The 15,013-nt window shown below is 33.1% G+C and overlaps 1 protein-coding gene across 2 annotated transcripts in view; it reads right to left on the bottom strand.

The window, feature by feature from the left end:
• The window catches only part of LOC131678773 (uncharacterized), a 94,849-nt gene extending 81,043 nt beyond the window's left edge, over positions 1-13,806 (bottom strand). For both annotated transcript variants that reach the window (XM_058959061.1, XM_058959062.1), the window contains exon 1: positions 13,324-13,806. The gene's annotated coding sequence lies outside the window, so the exon portion shown is untranslated. The remainder of the gene's footprint in view (positions 1-13,323) is intronic.
• Positions 13,807-15,013: the final 1,207 nt, after the last annotated feature.

The following is a 15,013-nucleotide window of genomic DNA, read 5'->3' as shown; positions in this document are numbered from 1 at the left end:
GGTATACTTTGAATCCTAAAAACATATGTATAACGAAGTTACCACTAGTATTGTTTTGTCATGGAACAGAAGAGATCGCAATAACTATGAGTAACAGATAGTCATACTTCGTAATATCACTACTACTATACGGTTAGTATTCCAAAATAGATCGATTCTGCAAAACTTTGAGGCGGATTACACAACCGTTCAACTCTACCAAAATGTCAAAGCTGGAATCTAGATGATCTAACTAGCCGTTCTAAAATAGCTAGCCGTACCATTCTACCACCCCACCAGCTGTTCCAGCAAATATTTTATTTGTCTCGGCGCATTAGAACCGGCTTTGTCCCCGGTAACATTAGAACCGGCTTTTCGCCACACATCGCCCATTATGTATATTATAATGATCGAGTAGGAAGTGACACTAACTTTTGTACCTCTGCTGCCGCAGCAAAGTTTCGACGCCACCAAACTCGACGCGCCGCGCCGCACCATTTTCAAGTCCGAGATAAATTGCGTCGTTAGCGCCAAGCGACGAAGGTGTGTCCGCTTCTGATCGCCGAGACTGGTTGTTTCGGCCGAGACTCGAACGGAAAGTGAATCTTTTGTGTTTGAATACGATTAGCATCTCTGCGACGAGACGGATCGTCGCAAGCGACGAACCTTAGTTGTCACCTAGGTATGTAGTAGATTGAAGTAAATTAGTGGCCGCAAAAAAAATTCTGCTGCTACGGGACAATCGGATCACATGACGCATCCATTACACACGCGCGCCTCCATATGTGCATGCGGTCAAGTGCAAGGTGGCAAAAAATGAATGTACTGTAGGAAACGGAATGCTAATGGCGTGATTTCCAACCGGTAGTTCCGACTGACACATGTGGGTAGGCTGGTTGGTTATTCAATAACTACGGTGTATCACTGCGAAATGGTTATTGCGGGAATTTATGCTTATTCTTGCTTCGACTGCGTAGGGGAACTACTTCGTTCGTGGATATGCCTAATCAACCACAAATCCGGGTTGCCAAATAACTTCGTCAACCGAGCAACTGGAGTAACTAGATATACTTCTATTCTTTTAGTGCTTTTCTATGTACAGCAGCGATATTAGGATATGAAGTTATGTGTTCATTGCGAAAACATACTAAATTCTAAATTATTCTAAATGGGTCATTCCACGCGAAGTGATCAAGACACAAGTAATCGACCTTCACGGATTTGGAGGAATTGTTCATCTAGGGCCATTATATGAAAACCCAAATTTTTGTGTCAATTGAATCTCCCCTCAGGCTATGGGAGCACCCCCCGTTTTGACAAATTACCAAAACCCTTGATTTTCTTTTGATCATATCTCTGGTTCAATTTACTCTAGAATAAAATCGCACGATGGTTGTCGCAAAGCCTGTCCTAATTCAAACATGGCGAAGTAATCTGATATAGTTTGACAGAAGCGATTGCATAATTTCACGATTGTTATTTTTTTACAGTTTTGCAATGTCTCTGTCAAGTCGGTCCGTCGGTGCTAGTAGCTTTGCTAAGTTACGCCACGGAAAAGATCTAAGGGCGAAGGAATCTTGCTTGCAGTGCACTCAGGTTTTTTACGAAGTTTTTTTACGCGGATTTTCCAATTTATGTTTATTACCTGCACCAATAGGCCCCTTGGTCCCAATGGTGGTTGCTTAAACTAATTACATTTCAAAATAGCCAATATTTTCGCCTTTATCGAACTCCGTGCCCAGTTGAAGTCAAACGCCGTCGCCCCACTGCTAAAAATTCGCTGGAGTCCGGTACCAGCCATAGTTGGTTCTCCTAAACGGAACTCGCAAAAGAGAGTTATTACGTAGAGCTTGAAGATCCACACGTCCGAGGTTTGTAGGGAAATCCATTCTGGCGGAGAATCCGAGACGAACAGGGTTCGAGAGCAGTCCCTCCGAATGCTGCGTGTATCGAGATGTATTAACTGGCAACGGTTTTCATAGCTCGGCAGTTCGAATCTGTTTCGCCATGGGAGATGTCGAAGGGCGAAGCGTATGAACCGGCGTTGGACAGCCTCGATTCTGTCAATCCCGTTCTGGTAGTGCGGATTCTAAACAGCAGAACAATGTTATAGCGTTGAGTGGACCAACGCGCAATAAAGCGATTTAAGACAGTATATGTCCCTGAAGTTTTTCGTTACTGGGAAGATTAACCCAAGCTGCCTTATCTACGATGAGCAAGTTTCGATTACAGCCAGCAGCAGAAACATCTAAATATCACTGTAGTTCGATACAATCCTCTATTGATCGCACACCAAAAATACTTTGAGATCATCAGCGTATATAAGTTTACACCCGGAGGTACAACAGAAAATGTTATTGAGGCACAACCGACAAGTTGATGTAGCTACAAATTCCGTTAGAGCAAATTGCGAAATTTGGTATGAATTTATACGAAATACAATACGAAAAAGTCGATTCCGTCACTTCTCCCCTTTTATTTAATATTGCTTTATTCAATACTTCGTTCATCTTTTTTCAAATCGTAAGGATCTATTATTACACATACCATGTCATATGCGCCCATTAAGATCAGATTCCCACGGGCCAGTTATGTAACAGGACGGTATTCCATGAAATACCCGGGTGGAAGAAATTAAGGAAATACAAATTTCACCATCTTCAGCTAAATCACAAACGCAACTTGTACCAACTTAACAAGGACTGTGTCTAGTTCCACCAAACCAAAAATAGCACAATCAATGGATAAGTAGATGCTTCATAAGACGGATACTTAATTTGGATCCATAAGGCACCAAAAAATACCTAACAATAAACCTCAAAATACACCAACGATACCATCATGAATGAGTACAAGGGCTTGAGAGAAAGCGGACTAACTTTACCTCACACAAAAGCTGGCGATCCTGCAAATGGAGAAAAAGGATCTCCACACGTGATAACCAATCAAGTGTTTAAGATCCAATAAGCTTAATGTACCTATTGTAAATATGAAAAAGAACCACAACTCAGTTAAGCTAACGCGCCAAGCCATGTCAAACGAACGAATTAAAAAAAGAAGTTAAAATCCACCATGTGGTGTGCTTGTACCTTTCTCATATATCTAAATTAAGATTAAATTGCTGGTATGTTCAATATAATTAAGGAAATGTTTATTATGTTCTTATTACACTTGACACGTATAGACCAGCGCACTGCCACAAACCCAATTAGCAGCATTTTGACGCTATATTTGCCCTGTGTTAAGCCAAAGAGGACTAAGCGCCATTTTGAGATACATATCCAAAAAAACGCTAATGCACCGAATGTACCATAAGAACCGTCCACATCAGTTTCTTTTTTAGAACTCAAATAGTAATTTAAGGCAAGAAAAAATCTCTTGATTTTCTATATTAATGGTAAGTTAACGAAAAATTAATTTTAGTGTGAAAAATACCAGAAAAAAATATGGCGCTCAGTTCGGTTTGGCTTAACGCAGGCCATTTGATTAGCTTAATCAGCATGAGTTCAATGCTGTCTTCATGATAACATATTTTGGAATGCAGGGTAGTGAGTGGGAAAGGGGAAGTCGTTGTTATGAATGTGTGGAGGGAGGATACGTCGGAAACCGTCTAACTTATTTTTGCTATGCGGGGTGAACAAAAGGAAAGCAGGTGTGCTGGTGGTCTGTGGAGGGAGGTGGGGTGATGGATGCCTGGTCTAAGGGATAAGGGGATGGCGGTTGATATGGGGTGCAGCATCCAACTGCATATTATACCTTCGATTTAACACTTGGTGTATGAAAATCGGTTCAGTTATCATCGAATAACCGATGTGACTTTAATTCTGAAATGTGACCGAAGCCTGGGACTTCCGGAATTGGCGATAGTGGAAAATACATTCAAAGAATCTTAGATTGGCCATTAGACTGCCCAGAAAAATAATGAATTTTTGATAACTCAATCGGCCAACCCTCTAGTCGATTTCTAGTCCCACCAGGAGTACTTGCACCAAATTTGAAGCAAATCGGACAAGTCTAGCTATCGGACCAACGTGCCTGAAGACTCCCACTATCTGGACTAGATATCGACCCAACACATGGACCGGGACCAACGGCTTACTTCCCTTCCGAAAGAAGGCATGACCACAGATTTTTCTTCAGCTCTAATCAAGTATCTTATATCCAAAGCATATTTCCTTGTCCTGATATGTGTAAACCAACAGAATACCGTCTTCAATAAAATTACAATAACAATAACAATAACAATAACAATAACAATAACAATAACAATAACAATAACAATAACAATAACAATAACAATAACAATAACAATAACAATAACAATAACAATAACAATAACAATAACAATAACAATAACAATAACAATAACAATAACAATAACAATAACAATAACAATAACAATAACAATAACAATAACAATAACAATAACAATAACAATAACAATAACAATAACAATAACAATAACAATAACAATAACAATAACAATAACAATAACAATAACAATAACAATAACAATAACAATAACAATAACAATAACAATAACAATAACAATAACAATAACAATAACAATAACAATAACAATAACAATAACAATAACAATAACAATAACAATAACAATAACAATAACAATAACAATAACAATAACAATAACAATAACAATAACAATAACAATAACAATAACAATAACAATAACAATAACAATAACAATAACAATAACAATAACAATAACAATAACAATAACAATAACAATAACAATAACAATAACAATAACAATAACAATAACAATAACAATAACAATAACAATAACAATAACAATAACAATAACAATAACAATAACAATAACAATAACAATAACAATAACAATAACAATAACAATAACAATAACAATAACAATAACAATAACAATAACAATAACAATAACAATAACAATAACAATAACAATAACAATAACAATAACAATAACAATAACAATAACAATAACAATAACAATAACAATAACAATAACAATAACAATAACAATAACAATAACAATAACAATAACAATAACAATAACAATAACAATAACAATAACAATAACAATAACAATAACAATAACAATAACAATAACAATAACAATAACAATAACAATAACAATAACAATAACAATAACAATAACAATAACAATAACAATAACAATAACAATAACAATAACAATAACAATAACAATAACAATAACAATAACAATAACAATAACAATAACAATAACAATAACAATAACAATAACAATAACAATAACAATAACAATAACAATAACAATAACAATAACAATAACAATAACAATAACAATAACAATAACAATAACAATAACAATAACAATAACAATAACAATAACAATAACAATAACAATAACAATAACAATAACAATAACAATAACAATAACAATAACAATAACAATAACAATAACAATAACAATAACAATAACAATAACAATAACAATAACAATAACAATAACAATAACAATAACAATAACAATAACAATAACAATAACAATAACAATAACAATAACAATAACAATAACAATAACAATTACAATTACAATTACAATTACAATTACAATTACAATTACAATTACAATTACAATTACAATTACAATTACAATTACAATTACAATTACAATTACAATTACAATTACAATTACAATTACAATTACAATTACAATTACAATTACAATTACAATTACAATTACAATTACAATTACAATTACAATTACAATTACAATTACAATTACAATTACAATTACAATTACAATTACAATTACAATTACAATTACAATTACAATTACAATTACAATTACAATTACAATTACAATTACAATTACAATTACAATTACAATTACAATTACAATTACAATTACAATTACAATTACAATTACAATTACAATTACAATTACAATTACAATTACAATTACAATTACAATTACAATTACAATTACAATTACAATTACAATTACAATTACAATTACAATTACAATTACAATTACAATTACAATTACAATTACAATTACAATTACAATTACAATTACAATTACAATTACAATTACAATTACAATTACAATTACAATTACAATTACAATTACAATTACAATTACAATTACAATTACAATTACAATTACAATTACAATTACAATTACAATTACAATTACAATTACAATTACAATTACAATTACAATTACAATTACAATTACAATTACAATTACAATTACAATTACAATTACAATTACAATTACAATTACAATTACAATTACAATTACAATTACAATTACAATTACAATTACAATTACAATTACAATTACAATTACAATTACAATTACAATTACAATTACAATTACAATTACAATTACAATTACAATTACAATTACAATTACAATTACAATTACAATTACAATTACAATTACAATTACAATTACAATTACAATTACAATTACAATTACAATTACAATTACAATTACAATTACAATTACAATTACAATTACAATTACAATTACAATTACAATTACAATTACAATTACAATTACAATTACAATTACAATTACAATTACAATTACAATTACAATTACAATTACAATTACAATTACAATTACAATTACAATTACAATTACAATTACAATTACAATTACAATTACAATTACAATTACAATTACAATTACAATTACAATTACAATTACAATTACAATTACAATTACAATTACAATTACAATTACAATTACAATTACAATTACAATTACAATTACAATTACAATTACAATTACAATTACAATTACAATTACAATTACAATTACAATTACAATTACAATTACAATTACAATTACAATTACAATTACAATTACAATTACAATTACAATTACAATTACAATTACAATTACAATTACAATTACAATTACAATTACAATTACAATTACAATTACAATTACAATTACAATTACAATTACAATTACAATTACAATTACAATTACAATTACAATTACAATTACAATTACAATTACAATTACAATTACAATTACAATTACAATTACAATTACAATTACAATTACAATTACAATTACAATTACAATTACAATTACAATTACAATTACAATTACAATTACAATTACAATTACAATTACAATTACAATTACAATTACAATTACAATTACAATTACAATTACAATTACAATTACAATTACAATTACAATTACAATTACAATTACAATTACAATTACAATTACAATTACAATTACAATTACAATTACAATTACAATTACAATTACAATTACAATTACAATTACAATTACAATTACAATTACAATTACAATTACAATTACAATTACAATTACAATTACAATTACAATTACAATTACAATTACAATTACAATTACAATTACAATTACAATTACAATTACAATTACAATTACAATTACAATTACAATTACAATTACAATTACAATTACAATTACAATTACAATTACAATTACAATTACAATTACAATTACAATTACAATTACAATTACAATTACAATTACAATTACAATTACAATTACAATTACAATTACAATTACAATTACAATTACAATTACAATTACAATTACAATTACAATTACAATTACAATTACAATTACAATTACAATTACAATTACAATTACAATTACAATTACAATTACAATTACAATTACAATTACAATTACAATTACAATTACAATTACAATTACAATTACAATTACAATTACAATTACAATTACAATTACAATTACAATTACAATTACAATTACAATTACAATTACAATTACAATTACAATTACAATTACAATTACAATTACAATTACAATTACAATTACAATTACAATTACAATTACAATTACAATTACAATTACAATTACAATTACAATTACAATTACAATTACAATTACAATTACAATTACAATTACAATTACAATTACAATTACAATTACAATTACAATTACAATTACAATTACAATTACAATTACAATTACAATTACAATTACAATTACAATTACAATTACAATTACAATTACAATTACAATTACAATTACAATTACAATTACAATTACAATTACAATTACAATTACAATTACAATTACAATTACAATTACAATTACAATTACAATTACAATTACAATTACAATTACAATTACAATTACAATTACAATTACAATTACAATTACAATTACAATTACAATTACAATTACAATTACAATTACAATTACAATTACAATTACAATTACAATTACAATTACAATTACAATTACAATTACAATTACAATTACAATTACAATTACAATTACAATTACAATTACAATTACAATTACAATTACAATTACAATTACAATTACAATTACAATTACAATTACAATTACAATTACAATTACAATTACAATTACAATTACAATTACAATTACAATTACAATTACAATTACAATTACAATTACAATTACAATTACAATTACAATTACAATTACAATTACAATTACAATTACAATTACAATTACAATTACAATTACAATTACAATTACAATTACAATTACAATTACAATTACAATTACAATTACAATTACAATTACAATTACAATTACAATTACAATTACAATTACAATTACAATTACAATTACAATTACAATTACAATTACAATTACAATTACAATTACAATTACAATTACAATTACAATTACAATTACAATTACAATTACAATTACAATTACAATTACAATTACAATTACAATTACAATTACAATTACAATTACAATTACAATTACAATTACAATTACAATTACAATTACAATTACAATTACAATTACAATTACAATTACAATTACAATTACAATTACAATTACAATTACAATTACAATTACAATTACAATTACAATTACAATTACAATTACAATTACAATTACAATTACAATTACAATTACAATTACAATTACAATTACAATTACAATTACAATTACAATTGCGATTACAATTACAATTACAATTACAATTACACGTAACAACTTCAAAATTATGCTAAATGAACGTTGCACTTGCATTTTCAACCCTAGAACGCTGCACTGGGGTATAAATGTACCCCACGCATTTGATCGCAATTTTCGCAGGTAAAAATGCAAACAAAAGAAATGTATAATACATCATTTTCTTCTTTTTTTAATTTCGAAAATATCTGTGTAAGTGAAAGTAAGCAATTTATTGAATCAATGATACATAAATTGTTTTTGCCTTTCTCATATAGAAAGGTTATGCAATCACTCTGAAAAACGTCAACCTAATCCCGGCCCGGAGGGCCGAGTGTCATATCCCATTCGACTCAGTTCGTCGAGATCGGAAAAAGTCTGTATGTGTGTGTATGTGTGTGTGTATGTATGTGCGTATGTGTCAAATAATGTCACTCATTTTTCTCAGAGATGGCTGGACCGATTTGCCCAAACTTAGTCTCAAATGAAAGGTGCAACCTTCCCATCGGCTGCTATTGAATTTTGGATCGATCGGAATTCTGGTTCCGGAATTACGGGTTTCAGAGTGCGGCCATACAGAAATTTCTCATATAAACTATAGGAAAAATTAAAAATATAATTTTTATTTTTGATGCAAAATGTGTTCAAGGTACATGAAACGTCGAGATTTGATGCAAACTCGAAAAAAAATTTGACGACGATTCACTTTTTTGGATTTTGGCACATTTTTGCCTTTCTCATATAGAAAGGTTATGCAATCACTCTGAAAAACGTCAACCTAATCCCGGCCAAATTTTTTTTTCGACTCGCATAAGGTTTCTGGATTTTAACAGGGCGTAGTTGATGGTTTACGGAGAGGGGTTACACCCCCCCCCCCCCTCTACTGTTCACTCCCCTCCTTTAAAAATCTCTTTAAATCAGCCCTCAGACCTCCACCCCATCCAGCCCTCTTACCCCTCCCTTTCAACCCCATCATCTTTAAACCACCACTATATCACAAAGCATACCAATTTAAGCTGGGGAGTCGTTCGTTCATGGGACTTTCGTCCTCCTCACATACCCACCCCCGCATGACAAAATGAGTTAGCAAGCAGATAACATTGATCTAATGCTGATTAGGCTAATGGAGTATGATATTTTTTTGTTTCAAGTGTTTCACCGTCGACACGTAGCTCATCAAGTTCGTGGCTGGCAGGCCATTGTGTATAAGTGCAAAGTGTACTAAGAATGTAATGGACATTTCCACAAGTATGTTGAACATAAAAAGCCTCCGTGCCATAGTTTAGAGAAATGAGAAAGGCACAATTGCACCGCTAGGTGGATTAAAACAGGTTTTTATCTTTTTATGGGCAGCTTGGGCGGAGGGTGGCGGCTAGCGGGTTTCATTCATCCTTGACCTGAAGGACGAAGCTATGGTGCCTTGAACACAGGCAACGCAGATCCAGGGCCATCATTGAAATGATAAGTTCTGCGTTTGAGATGTACTTCACCCGGTTGCCAGACGAATACCTGTAATTATTACGTGTGATTATGTATGTACATGTCTAATTGTGAGTCCTACTGTGGTGGTTTGTGCATGGAATGTGTAAGTTATAGCGTTCGGATCCAGGGGTGCATACTTGTCTAAGTTGGCGTGGATGCTCACTAATTGCGTAAGAGTGTGTGGATGTTTTTCCGATAGTTGTTCTACTGGAGCTGTAGAGCTAGGGTGTCGGAAGATCTACCCGTCAGAATCACTCGCTACAATTGCAGACGAGATCAATTGCAGCGGGTCGTGATTCTAAATGATATTTGTTGTACGGTACAGACATGTGCAAACACAGGGACGTCACGATCGCGTGCATCATCACGAGGGGCTCGAGCGTTTGTCCGTTAACGTGTTCGATCGCGTGGGCGTTTGCATGTCGCGTGTGCTAGCGTGCATGTAACTTCGCATGTATAAATTAGATTTTAAAACCGTGTTTCCATTCGCATATTCGCGTGTGTTCTTAGATGATCGCGTGCGGATCGTGAATTTGATACTTAATTTTCGCAGTATGGCTCATATCACTATCGTTCTTCCATACCACTTTCGCGTATTCGAAATTTTGGATGTATTGGTGGAAGATCGCATTTGCATGTTCGCCCCTGCCAATTCGTGACGAGGGACTCAGACATTTGTATGGTAGCGCATTCGATCGCGTGGGGCTATGTATGTCGCGTGCGATGGCGTGTGTGCAGCTTCGCGAGTATAGTTTCGGTTCTGTAGTCGTGCAGCCATGGAGCAGACTTCCGGACGTGATCGACCCGTGACCGCGCGAACACCGGCACCTGTGGGTTACCGTTTGTAAATTTGTGAATGCTATCACGATTATTTTATCAACGAGGTACTATCGTGCTTCGGAGATCGCGGGCGTAGGTGTGCATGAGTTATCGCGTAGGGCTGTCAAAGATTGTTTGGTATATTCTCATCTTCGGGAGCCCTGACATGGTACAGTCCAAATTCAGGAGAGTCCCTGGTCGAGGCTCGTCGCTAAGCCCAAGGTGCCTCCAGAGAGTACTTGGCCCCAAACCCACATTGTACATTATTTCGACCATGGCATAAGTGGGTAATAAAGGTCACCAAGTACTAAATTTGATCATAATGTAGCTTAACTAAAAATAAAATAATCGTATCCCAATTTTCTATGTGATATCATCACTGTAATACTGCTTTGGTGGAAAAGCCCCCGGACCACGTCAAGGTACAGTATCATGCCGAGGGAATGATACATAAATTGGTTTGAACCAAAAAAACTCGCGGTTTGGACTTTTTATACAAAAATTACTATAACTTGGTGAATTTCCAACCGATTTGAAAAAAAATCAAATGATTCCAAAAGTTGAAAGAATGGTCTTGAAACGGTATAAAATGGAATTCCGATGTTTTTGAAAAAGTGCAATCATTTTGAAGAGTGAAAGTTTGAAAATCGTGTGTTGGAAAATACCACGAAATGGGGTGGAAATTGAAATGAAAAAACATTTCTGACCAGTAATACATTGGTGACACACAACGTTACTGTTACAGCAGTTATTGTGCGCAAATTATACTTGCGAGCTATTGCTTTGAAAAACTATAAAAAATAAACAATAAAAATCAGCAAAAATGAGAACGATTTTTTGTTCCGCTTCAATATTAAATAAAATAAATTAAATAAATGATAAAAACGATTATATAATACTAAGTGTGGCTTACGTAGTAAAACAAAAAATATTTAAACTGGTATTGTCACGAATCACATTTCCACTGACAGCACGAAACCTAACGAAACACTAACGGCAACCATACACTGGGGTACAAATGCACCAACACCTGCTTTCACAAAGGCTATAAGCAAACTGGCTGTACCACCTTTTCCTACTCTTACTAGGAAATATGGTTAGGGTCGGTAAATGCCGAATTATCGTTTTCACACGGCTCCAAAGAAGGCGGGGGTACATTTTTACCCCAGTGCAACGTTCTGGGGTTAAAATTACCACAGTGACGTATTGAAGCTATGAGATAATTTTCACAGAATTAAAAAAAAATAATTTGTGCCTTTAAAAGTTAAAAACTGTTTGAGTGCATAAAAAGTGAATCTTATATATGTGTTATATTATTCATCGTTATTTTGTATAGTTTCGAATGTTAAAACATTTGTTCGTGCCTAAGAAGATATTGGAAAAAAAATCATCAGACACCTCTCCGCTGAAGGCACAGAGCGTACCATTTAAAAATCATAGATAGCCAAATTGTAACAGGAAAACAAATATTATCGAGAATTTCACTTAGCAAGATCATGTCAGTTTTTAAGAGGACCCATGGGTGTGACGAGCAGTGTAAATTTTTGAAGGAGTGATCTTCTGTACCAGAAACATTACTAGCCAGAATCACGTCTTCCAAAAAAGCTTTGACACATTTCTGTCTCGGTAATTAAAGCCCAGATCGTTAATATTCAACTTTTCATAACATTCTGATTGGATGGAACGCCAGACGTGACATTCTAAAACGGCACCACTGCGAAAGGTGAAATTAATCATAGGTATCACACATAACCAATTTTACGCCAAAACTTAACCCCTGATGCGAGTTGTGAAAAAAAATATATTTCTCGTTGCAAGCAGAATACTTTTTTATTAATTTCTTCAGTGAAAACATGTCACAATTTTGAACACCCTGTCTCCCACCAAACCCGTGCCGTAATTCATGAAAGGCCCCACCATCAATGCCACCGATAAACGTGGGTGAATTTGTTACTCGCTAGTTATTAAAATACACACCACTTGTTCATTAAAAAGCCAAAACATAAGCACACAGCATTCCGGACTAAAACTACTCATAGCTCTACTTTCATTCCAAAACTCACTTTTGTTTCTCTCGCTCCGTATTCTGCGTCTATTTTTAATTCCCAACAGACTGCGTTACGAAATATGCACTTGATCTTCCTTGTTTCTTTTTTTCCTATTCTCACTTGGCTCTGTTTTGATTTCGCACACTGCAACTATAACCTTGACCGATGTGCACTTTTTTTTCCTTCTGAATGGCAGTTGTAAAATTAGAATCACCGTTTGCTGATCGTCACACAAGATCAATTAACCTACACAAAATGCCACCTGCGTCTTTCAGGTATGTACGCACTCGCTACGAGCCGAAGCATACTGCAACTCGCAATGCAATTTGATAGCAGCCAGAGGAAATCATCGAGGGCGTACAAAAAAAACGGAACACGCGTGATTACAAACAAATATCGAAGGCGGGTTTTAGCGTATTGCGCCAACACCATCACCGACTCGACGACGGCGACGACAACGTTTCTCGACACGTTCGCGTTCTGCGATCAACTGATTTCGACCGGCGTTTCGCATCAGGGTTTCGACTCGAATCGATACACGACGAACGGCTGTTTTGCCTCCGTTTGCATTGTTGTGTACCTACCTCTACCTCTTCACACTCGCGGTTAGGGGCCTGACGTTTGTCGGTGAGTAGGAACTCACCGTGGGTAAATATATGTACAATAAATGCGCGTGAATTTGAGTGGCGCACAGCGCGGGTAAATCCACAACCGGCGCGATATCGTTACGGCGTTTCGCATAGCAACTATAAAATTTATAATGTTAGGCGCTGGTTTGTATGCGTGGTTAGAAGTTGTTTGAAAAATGGTAAGCAGCGACAGAAGCGAACTAGCGTATGCATCAAAATTTGAAAAATACACACTACACAACAAAACTGATCCCCTGATAGCTGGCTGTAATGTGTTATATCCCATGGTTTATTTGCATGTATGTAGACTAGAATATTTCAGAAGTTTGACATTCCAATGCGACATCCTTCGACGAATTGTTTACTTTTCTTAATGTGCGAAAGTCGAATGATGGTCGTTGCCCAGAATAATCAGTACTTTTTCGCGACCTGACAATTTCTGACATCAACAAAGGGACTTTTATATGAATAAAATTAAAAGTTGCGAAAATGTTCATTTCTGTATCCGTCTACTTTTTGACACTAGGAAGTTTCATTCATTAGTCTTGTCACTAAGTTAGTGTCGGATTCTGATGAGACGAAGTCGAAACGCAAATTCCATTTCTAATTTGGTTATACACACTAAGCCAGCCAAAAGTTGTTCAGTAATTTCTTTTGACGACTTGAACAGTAAAGTGATATTTTTACGGAGCTGTCAGCAAATTGCTTAAAAAAATGCAGAAAAGTATTCATTTTTTAGCGATTTTCAGTAATTTTTCGATTAATTTGCTGAAACCCGAAATATTTTTCGCTGAATTTGTCAGCACTTCTGTTTTTTCGGTACATAAACATTATCCAGTGAAATACTGACTAATTGTTCGGTAAATATGTACCAACATTACCGAACCTCGTCAAAAACTTACAAAACAGGTATATCAAATCATCTGTCAAGTCGCCATTTTCAGGGGAATCTTCTGACTGACCAGTATTTTTTGACGTTTGGAGAGAACGAATTGCGGAGAATTCGGTATCGGAATTGTTTTACTGAATTGATTACCGAACGGTTTGCTGTTCAAAACCCCAGCAAAATTATACTC

Source organism: Topomyia yanbarensis, chromosome 2 (assembly GCF_030247195.1).
Source record: "Topomyia yanbarensis strain Yona2022 chromosome 2, ASM3024719v1, whole genome shotgun sequence".
In the NCBI taxonomy this organism is placed as follows: domain Eukaryota; kingdom Metazoa; phylum Arthropoda; class Insecta; order Diptera; family Culicidae; genus Topomyia; species Topomyia yanbarensis.
Note: the sequence above shows the minus strand (reverse complement) of the source record. Positions and strands in the feature narration are given on the sequence as shown.